Source organism: Podarcis vaucheri, assembly GCF_965113315.1.
Source record: "Podarcis vaucheri genome assembly, chromosome: 2".
Lineage (NCBI taxonomy): Eukaryota > Metazoa > Chordata > Lepidosauria > Squamata > Lacertidae > Podarcis > Podarcis vaucheri.
Genome location: NC_138760.1, coordinates 92,326,162 through 92,336,514, shown reverse-complemented (window position 1 = coordinate 92,336,514; position 10,353 = coordinate 92,326,162).

Below are 10,353 nucleotides of genomic sequence, written 5' to 3'. Positions count from 1 at the left end.
TTGTTTCGCCACTCTTCAATCCTAGAAAGACTGCACTGTGTTGTAGCTTGAGCTCTCCTGGCACTTCAGTTTTCACCGCAAATAGTCTGTAATTATCCAAGTAACAATGATTAATCATCCTTTTTTTACTCTCCCCAAGGCTTCGCTTATGATCTCAGTCGTAAATGACATTCTAGCACCCCTGCCATGCTGAATTCACCAACTTAATGCGCATTCCGATTCCTGCTGGTTTTGCCAAGCACAGCATGTTCCTTTGAGTATCACAGTGCAAACCCAAACAGTAGCTCTGTTAACTGTTCAGTTATCAGCGTAATGATCTGAGAGCTTTATGAATCGGCTGAAAAGCAGCTGCAGCAGCAGCCCAGAGGCACTTTCACACTCCAGCTGCAGAGCTGTACATCCCGTTGCTGCGCACTGACGTTTATGACGACCACAGCTATGGACTCTGAATTCTAGCACTTCTCCCTTGAGCGGCTGCTGAACACACACATACACCCCAGTTATACTGGCACAAGTCAACAGCCTTTCTCCCACCAGCTTCTTCACCCTGAATCATTCCATCTTTTTTTTTTTTTTTACATTGGCATGTCCACGCATTACACTGAGCACAGGCAAAAGCTGTCTCTATGCATGAAGAAGTGTTCGTGTGAAAGAGTGCACACGTGTTGCTTTGTAACAGCTCGACTGTTGGGTTGTGCACAGGCACACATACTTTAAACTTGTTGAATGTAATGTGTGAACATCTCTAGTATGTATATGGGGAGTAAACTTCCTATTCTGGGCAAAGGGACAGCTTCCGGGTTATGTGGCCAGCATGACTAAGCCACTTCTGGCGAATCAGAGCAGCGCACGGAAACACCGTTTACCTTCCCACCAGAGCAGTACCTATTTATCTACTTGCTTTTGAACTGCTAGGTTGGCAGGAGCAGGGACCGAACAACAGGAGTTCACCCCGTTGTGGGGATTCGAACCGCCGACCTTCTGATCGACAAGCCCTAGGCTCTGTGGTTTAGACCACAGCGCCACCCGCGTCCGCAACTTGGCAACCCCAAAATATTTTAAGCCGCAGGGCTTTTTTTCAGCTGGATCTCACCAGAACTCAGTTCCAGCACCTCTCAGGTAGGCACCATTGCCATTGTAAGAGAACAAGGTTCATGGTGGCTGGGGCTGATGAGAGGCAGTTCGAAACATCTGGAAGGCACCTGGGTACTAGATTGATTTAATTTAGGAGACACACATACCTTTTTCCAGAGAAGGCTGTGCCCCAAGTGGCTTACAACAAACATCCAAAATACAAAATGTTGTCCATTCATCCTTCCTGCCACTGAGTTCCGCACAGGGTGACATAAACATTATCAGAGTAGGAGGGTGTTTGGTGCTGGGTTAGAATAATTGCAGTTGCCTGGGGTTTCTTCAAGCCCATATATAGGAGCTTTTAAATAACACACGCTGATTAAACTGAAGAAATATTTACTCCCTCTCAGAAATAAAAGATGGGCACGAAGTCCTGTAAACAGAGAGTCACACCCAGCGTTTCTGAACAAGGCTCTTGACGGATTTCCTCCACGATTCCCCTTTCTGCAGGACGGCCTCCAAGAAAGGATCCGGGGTGTTTTTCATGTCGCTATCACTGCGAGAGTATTATTAGCGAGCTGATCACAAGATGTAACATGCTACTGCTAATCCAGATGCCTGAGGCTCCAAACAGCCAGGGCGAGCAACATGCCACAAATATGGGAAGCAGAAGAGCTGCATGCCTATTATGGTTCTTGTTACTCCCAAATGCCGGATGCCAGGGCAGCTCCCAGCAGGAAAAGTCGCTTCCATTCACAGACATTTCATTCATTTGGGGTCGAGCGTGGTGGCGTTCCCTTTGAGCCTTGCATTATTCTCCCTGCTTCGGCTCATCCATCCAATGTCCAAATGTGGAAGTGCGACTCTGCTGTCATCTTGACTCAGAGCAGGAATGCGTGCACAGATTTTTCATTTGCAAAAGCTATCTTCCATTACATTTTTTCCAGCCAAAAGCTAACACCAAAGGAGAAATTCGCACAACTTCTGCAATGGTGTTTTAGACACCCACTGAAAAGTTTTATTTCAGCAAGCCTACCCAGACATATAATTTCATTTTAAAAGTTTTTGCTGATTTCTTCCCGCTTGGTAACTATTTTATGCATATTGGATTTCTAATAGTTGTGCTTTGCCTACAATTTTATTTTGCACGCCACTTAGAGAGCTCTTAAGTTACATGATTTACAAAACAAGTAAATGTGATATATACTAACTGATACATTACATCAGTGCTATTTTTCTACATTCCTGAAATGTTGCCCATGTCAGGGATTCTAGGTGCTTTATCTCTAATAGAAATTACTTCAGGAAAGCTGCCTGGTTTGTATGTTTGCTCCCTTTTAGAGGGAAACCGAAGAATGAGAATGGAAACAACCACCGGGTCTCTGTTTGCAATTGCATAGTGGGGGTAAGGAGTCGATTGAGCAAGACCCAAAAGTCACTCTTAGAGCTGAATTAGAATCACAGAGCTTTCTTTTCATTGGCTAGCATATTGGCAGGAAGGCGAACCGTGTGATGATGTCACAATGTACACTGTTTGTGTCAGAAGTATCAAAGATGAGTTAGAGAAAAGAGGGACAGAGAAGAAGACTGTTATATCTTATGATATAACAAAACATAATCATATTTAAAAAGAGTAGTAGCTGGCTGAGGATGACATTTGGTTCAATCTGCATTTTAATGTGAACCTGTCTAGTTTGCTATTGCTGAAACAATAAGAAAACCAAAACACAGTTTTCTTTTACGATTTGCACAGTGCAGCTCTCCAACTGAAGCAAAATGTGTACAAAAATTAGGAGAAATGTATAGATGCATATTTTATTTTTTAGTGACAATAAAACGCAAAAATGCACTACATTAGAGGAAGTGGCTTGCAAGAAGAATATGCAGATTAGGAAGAAATTTAATGCAAAATGTGTCTATTAGGAAAAAATGTGCACTGAAATGCTGCCACATAATTATGATGTCTTTAAAAAAAACCAGGAACTGATTATTCATCATTGATTTGAATTGTGTTTTCTTTGCATTGAAATTAATGGGGCGGAATATGTAATTTCACCATAGCAGGCAGCTTGAGACAAATAGCATAGATTTTGGCAGAAGATGAACTGCAGTGGAACAGAAACAGAGGTGCTTGTGATATGTGACAAATACAGGGTGGGATAGAAAAATGATGCCTTCTTATATCCCAATCAGCATAAGAAAAACGGGGTGTTTGGGAGATTGGTGGAATCTGTTTTTTTGTGTTGATACGGACCTAAGCTAGAGAGGATTTGTGGAGGGGGAGTGCTTGCATCTCCTTTGAGGCGAACTTCTGAGAGTCCTGGTTTGGGTTTCATATCCAAATCAGGTTCAGTCATACTCCCATGACACCCCTCTAACAGATATACTGGGTCCAAGTAAGGTTTAAACTAGAGGCCTAGTGAATAGACTAGATGGGTGACCACAAATTCAAAATTGTAGCCGCGTACAATGTCATGGAACTTCTGTGTTCCAGACTGCTTCTGTTCCCAAGGAAAGAGAGCATAGCAATCTGCACAACTGTGATAAATGTAGAATTAATCGTGGCCAGGAGATTCCCTTAAAACTCATTAAGAACTAACAAGAAATCCTCCACGAGTTTCAAGTTTCTAGCCCTCAATGGCAAGTTAAGAAAACCTTTAAATCCCAGATACGGGCTTTTATGGCCAAACAACATACCTCTTTTAAAAATTGACACAAATATTGTCCTCAGACAATACATTAGAGATTTTCTTTATTTCTGAAATTCTTAATTACCCAGTTGTTCTATACTGGACTCATCCCACCATCACTTTTTCATTAACAAGCTCTATAGGCAAGCTGGTCTGTTTAAAACAAACGTAGTAGTACGGTAAGTCTTCTTTCACCCACCACAATGAAGCCTGAGAGAGACAAACCCACATTTGTTATGAAGTGCCTTTTGCTGGAGGGGGCAGGGAAGCAACCACCAAGCATTCGCAGCAAACAAACAAATATAACTGCAAATGAATTATAAGTGCAATGGCGCACAATTATATATACCAGCCAAATGGAGAAGAAAATGGTTGCCTGGGGGGGATGGGGAAGAAGAAGATTCTTGTGGAATTCTCACTTTGTGAGTCATTTAATGAAAACACTTTAATACTATTGCGCTCAAGGGAATAAACGGTCTAGATTTGATTCCTTTTAAGTAGGAGCCTTTTAATGTGTCAGGAAATGCTGGATGCCAACTTTATTCCTCTCGTTCGAAGGAAACAGATGCATTCCTAAATGTGTTTAGGTACTCAACATGTCAAAGTAAAATATACTATTAAAGACCAAACTAGAAACATATGAACAGTCTCCCAATCTTGTTTTATAACTGGGGAAAAATGGGGATTGGACCCTGCCAGTTTAAGCAGGGTGGGGCTGTTTAACCCCTTCCTTTCCCACCAATTTTCCAACATAAATTCACCATCCCCAAGTTGCTTTTCTCTTACAGTTGGGACAGGGGGTTAATTTTCAGCAGACAAAGGCATCAACTGAAAGGCTGAAGCAGCCCCTTCCTGTCTTCTGCTCCTGATCGTAGCCTCTGAAGCTGTTTTTGGGGAACGATCAGAACTAACCATCAGGAGACTGGTCACATGTCATCCTGTTCACATGTCCAGTTTGGCCCCAGTGAATCTGAAAAATAGTGGCAAAGGAGCTTCCTGCAACAGGAAGTTGCTGAGCCATTGCCTGGTTCATTCATGGTGGGTCAGTCAAATAGGCATCTCCCTCTTCTCCCTACTCTCACACTTGATATCACACCATGTGGACTTGATACGTTTGCTTCTCCTTATCCTCTTAACTCTCAAATTACTGGGAGAGGTCCCATTCCGCAAATTCATTTCTTTATTTTTATTTCATAAGGTTGATATACGTTGTAACTGATCAGAGCAGTTTACAAAAATAATAAAAGAAAATCAGTTAAAAGCGATATTATTTAAAACATTCAAAATATAATTAAAATAAGCATTGCAAATTGACATGTTTGGGTAGGCCTGCTTAAACAAAATTTGTTTTAAAGTGGGTGCTTGCCTGATGCCAATAGGCATAGACTTCCAAAGGGTGGGTGCAGCTTTCTTCATTAGGAGAGTGGAGAGATGCGAGCCTACCTAATCTGCACTTCCTGAAACAATAGGGGAATGGAAACACAGCTATTCTTTGAAATTTGCACTTTTTCAAGCAAAGAATGCGTATGAAAAAGTCTATATTAGGGGAAACGTGCATGAAAATCCACTTATTGGGGGAAATGATATACAAAAATGCACCCCTCCACTCCTGCTTTGCTCAAATTTCTGCTGCTGTTTAAAACAACTCCTTTTGTCCCCTTTCAGCATCACTCCTTTCTCACTGTACTCAAACTTATTCCATTCCTCAGCTGCCTCGTGTGAAAGAGATGGAGGCCTCAAACATTCCGCAGTAACTTCACTCAGCTTATTTCACTCCTGGTACCGTAGGCCATCTTCAACGTGAAGTTCCAAATTCAACATAGTAATTTACAAGAAATACTTTATTAGCAAGCAAACACCCATATATGTACAACATCCATCAACATCAATGTGATTGCTGTGTGCTGTATGCAATGGTTTGCAGCTGGGCAAATTTTAAAGAAATTGTCATGGTCTTTGGTTAATACAATAAATCATTTGATCATCGTCATCAAATGAACTTGAGTTTCTCTAAGTGAACAGAGCTAACTACGAGCTCTGGACAGTTAATTCAGACAGACAGCAAGAAAGAGAACGTCCAGGTTTCTGAATATAAGCAGAGTTTGTTTGTGGAAAATAGGTCTATTACCTGCACTTAGTAAAACTGTGTATCCCCGTTTAGAAGTAGGAGAATCATGTCACTTTCCAAGCTTGTTTTGCAAGCTTGCCTGAAATACGCAGCAGGCCATTGTTTAGATGGAGAATGCTGGAACTGGTCTGCTCAGGCAAGGTTCTTCTTATGGTCTTCATTTTTTATATACATAGAGAAAAAAATCTAGGCCTGGCTGATACAGTGGTGTGTGTGTGTGTGAAAATGCTGGCACCATAAAATGTCAGCTCTCGAAATGAAAATGTTCTCATGTTCTTTGGGACAGTTTCCTGGAAGTTCCCGTCAAGATGCAAGCACCCTTGCGCCTGTGCCCCTCCCTCGGCAAATACGAGCGGGCAAAGGCAGAGCATCTCAAACAGGGGTCATTGTTATGTGCGGAGAGCACCCTGTTCCTTAAGCACTTGGTTTCCAAGTAAACAAGCTGGGGAGGTAACTTTGCAAAAGAGGCTGATTCATTAGCAGCAAGGCAAACCAATGGGCTGGAGGGCTGCCCAAGCGCCTGGAGGGATTTGCGTAGCTCGTTGAGCTGCATGCTTTTCACTTCTTTGAACAGAGGGAGCTGTGTGACAAACACAATCTTGAACTGTACCAGAGTCATATGCTTTCTGGGCACATTGCTTATCTCATGGGTTCGCTGGGCTTCTTTTTTTCTTCTTCTTTCCCCCTTCCCTTCTCCTTTCTGTTTATTTGTATTACTGTTGTTATTATTGGCAGGCCGCCTTTGGTGTTCAGCGAGACATCTGCATTTCTTATGGCCTTCGTAGTAACAATAAACTGGGAATGTAAATCACCTCATTAGCAAGAGCCCTTTAAAAACAGAAGAAGTTCTCAGAACAGTTAAACAAAAAACACAGGGGGGAGAAAATAGACCCAGACACATACCACACAATCCCAATGCAATTTTCACTTTGTTTTCTTATTTTCATGCAGCACCGTCTATTTGCAGGACTTCCCATGAGATCAGAGAGTTTGGGGTTTTCCTGTTTTGCCTCTCTGAAAACTCTGTGAGCATCAAGAATTAGCATCAGGGGCTTGTTCTAGAACCTCTAGGCACATCTGTGGGCTGGAGCCCCCCCCCCCCATGAATGAGATGGAGAGACACCTGCAAAGAGGGGAGGATTATGGGTGGCAGGGCTATGAAAGCTGTTCCACTGCTGCTGGAGGAAGACACCCAGTGGGTGAGGACAGGGGCTGGCCCATTCATGAGGCAGACTGATGCAGCTGCCTCAGGTGGTGGAATTCCAATGGGGCGGTGCCCCCATAGATGCCCCATCTGCCCTCCCCCACCACTGGAGAAGCGAGGCGAAATGGCAGTGGGTTCCAGCAAGCTTTTGCAAGAACTCTGCAAAATCTCCCAGAACTCTTGCGAGCTCTTGAGGGGCTCTGTCCAAGATCTTGCTGCCGCCGCCGCTGCCGCTTCTCATTTTGCCATTTTGCCTCAGTCAGTGAAATTGGATGGGCCACCCCTGGTGAGGACCATTCTTTCCCATGAGCTCTCTGTCTTCCCTACTGAGTGGGCAATCTGCAGCTGGAGGAAGTGGCTGCTCAGTTCTGTCCTTCTGGTCAATGCCTAGAACAATACATTTGAGGCCCTCTTGTGCACATACTGTAAAGCAGAGGTGGAGAACCTGTGGTGCTTTCAGATGCTCTTGGAATTCAACTTCTATCAGCCCCAGCCAGCATAACCAGGGCTCAAGGATGATGGGGAGCTGTGGTCCGGCCATATCTGGAGGACTGCAGGTTCCCCATCCCTGCTTGTGAGTGAAAAACAACAACGCACTTATATAATTTATAAGCATTGTATAAGGTTGTGTTCAATTCATACAAATCACATTGACCGCCTTCATGCTTTACTGATCAAGATTACATTGTTCACCTTCATCATTGTTGTTTTGTTCATTTGTTTTTCTTCCTTTGTACTGTTTGGTGAGTTGACCTGTGAAAGCAGCAGCAGCAGCAGCAGCAGCAGCAGAAAAGACTTCTGCAGACTTTCTTAGAAGCCACCATCACACACTCTCTCTCTCTCGCTAATGCACACATGCACAATGTCAACTGTCCTGGTTGTTTTATCATTCTAGGGCACAATGGGTAAGGGGTAGAAGCTGCTGCTGAGAGGGGAAAAGGTAGAGAAAGGGGGGATGAGGGAAGAGGTATGGACAGAGGGATATGACATGCACCTGCTGAAGCAGGTAGGCCACTTCCACCATTCCTGCTCCCTTGAAGGCAGTGGGCGCAAGTCTCCTTGGCTTCAACAACTTTAGCCTTATCTAGTTGGGTGCACTTCGATTCTCATAACCTCCAACTGTTGGCCATGCAGACTGGGATGGATGGGAGCTGGAGCCCATGGGGAAAGAACTGAAAAATAATAGATGCAGGTTGGGGGGTGTGAGTGGGTGGGATCATGCAAGCCCCTCTGTAAGTAAATGATACAGCTGAACCATGGCTGAGTGCAACTCCTCTATGAGGAAAGCTTGCCGCATTTGGGGCTTTTTAGTTTAGAGAAGAAGAAAACAAGAGGAGACATGATTGACATGTATAAAGGTATGCATGGCACAGAGCAGGCATGTCCAAAGTCTGTTTCGGGTGCCTAATCTGGCCCTCTGGTCGATTTAATCTGGCCCCCACAGAAGTTTATTTCCTGGGGAAATGCATGTTCTGGCCCTCTTTGAAAAAAGTTTGGGCACCCCTGGCATAGAGGAAGTGAATAGAGAAAAGGTTCACCCCCTCCCTCATAGTACTAGAATGCATGGTTATCCAACAATGCTGGCTGTCAGGGGATTCAGGCACATAGCTAAACACAGCAGGCAGTGATGGCCTGAAATTTGCATCGTTTTGAGGATTAGACAAATTCAAGGCTTCCCACAGGCATTCGGTTGTCCACCGTAAGAACAGGATTCTGAACCAGATGAGCCATTGGCCTGATCCAACGGTCTCTTCTTGTGTCCTTGGTCATCCCAACCCAGCAGGGGTAAAGTCAGTATCTGAAAGTATTGAGCTCAGATATGTGAAGGAATGATGCCAATACACACCAAGAATGTGGCAGATGCTTAGGTAAGCAATTCACCCAGCATGCCCCAGTAAATTGAAAGGGAACTGCACAGGAAATACTTCCTGGTGGGTTTTTAACTTCTTATGTGGGACTCAACTACATTGTTGCATGTGCAGAATGCGGGCTGCTGGTGCAACAGGACCTTCTCTCTCTTCCCTCATCTTCCATTGCAACCCCTAAATCTGCTCTGAAGGGTTGGGGAAAACCCCAGAAGAGGTTTGGGGTGTCCAGAGGGGAGGAGAGAGGGGAAGTTCCATGGAGCAAGCAGCCCACATTTATAAGGCAGAGATGGGGAGCCTGTGGCCCTCCAGGTGTTGCTGGATTACATCTCTCATCATCCCTGGCCATGGACTATGCTGGCTGGGGCTGATGGGAGTTGGAGTCCAACAATATGTGAAAGCCCGCAGCTTCCCCATCCCTTAAGTCCAGACATTCCAGGCAGTTTGCTGGGCTTCCCTTCCCTTTGCGACCGGCTTTCATGAGCTTCTGCTGCCACCTACAGCTAGAATGGGGCTCTCTACATCTCTTGAAACCGCTGCTGCTGGTTGAACATCAGTGAATAAAATAATGGCATTCTAAAGCAAGAACATGTGGAGAAAAACTGGTGCTTTGGGGATACATTTGGTACGCATTGTGGCATTGGATGAAATTCGTGCTGCTCATTAAAATAAATTGCTCATTGATGTCACTGTTTCTCAAAACACCAGGTGCTGCCCTTTAGGGATTTAAAAAGAGTTTCTGGAGAAGCTGGTGTCACAGAGAAATGTCCAAATCGAGGTGTGAGAGGAGTTACCAGCTTCTCTCTAGGGAGTTGGGAGCTTCTGCTAGAGCCCTCTCCATGGTCTGTCCCCATGGAGTCAGGAGAACATTCCAGCACCCCTCTTTCCAAAAAATAACAATATGCGGCTGGCCCATGTAACTCCCTGTCCTTGAGAAAGGCACCCAGCAACCCATTACCACCTGAATTTCCCGAACCCAGACTTCAGGGTCCTCTTCCTCTGACATGTCTTGCCATTCCCACCCCTTCCCAGCTTGTACCCTGAAGAGGGGCATGACAAGGAGGGAACCTTAGGTACCCCCTCAGTAGGGACAGGCACAGCCTTCCAGGCCTCTCTATCTGGCTCCTCCCAGGCTGTGGCTCTCTCCAGCCCTGCACCATACCCTCCTCAGCTGTTTTGCCTGCCTAGAATGTGTCCTCAAACTGTGATTTTGCTTTCTCCTTGCCTGGACAGACAATGGAGGGTGTTTGTGTGTGTGTGTGGGGGGTGAACCTCTGGCTTCTGCAGACAATGAGTCACACCCATTGTTCTGCCCACTTTTGCCTCTGGCCCCGCCCACTTCTCCTCTGGCCCTGCCCACCACTGACATGTGGCATCTGGACAGTTCTCCAT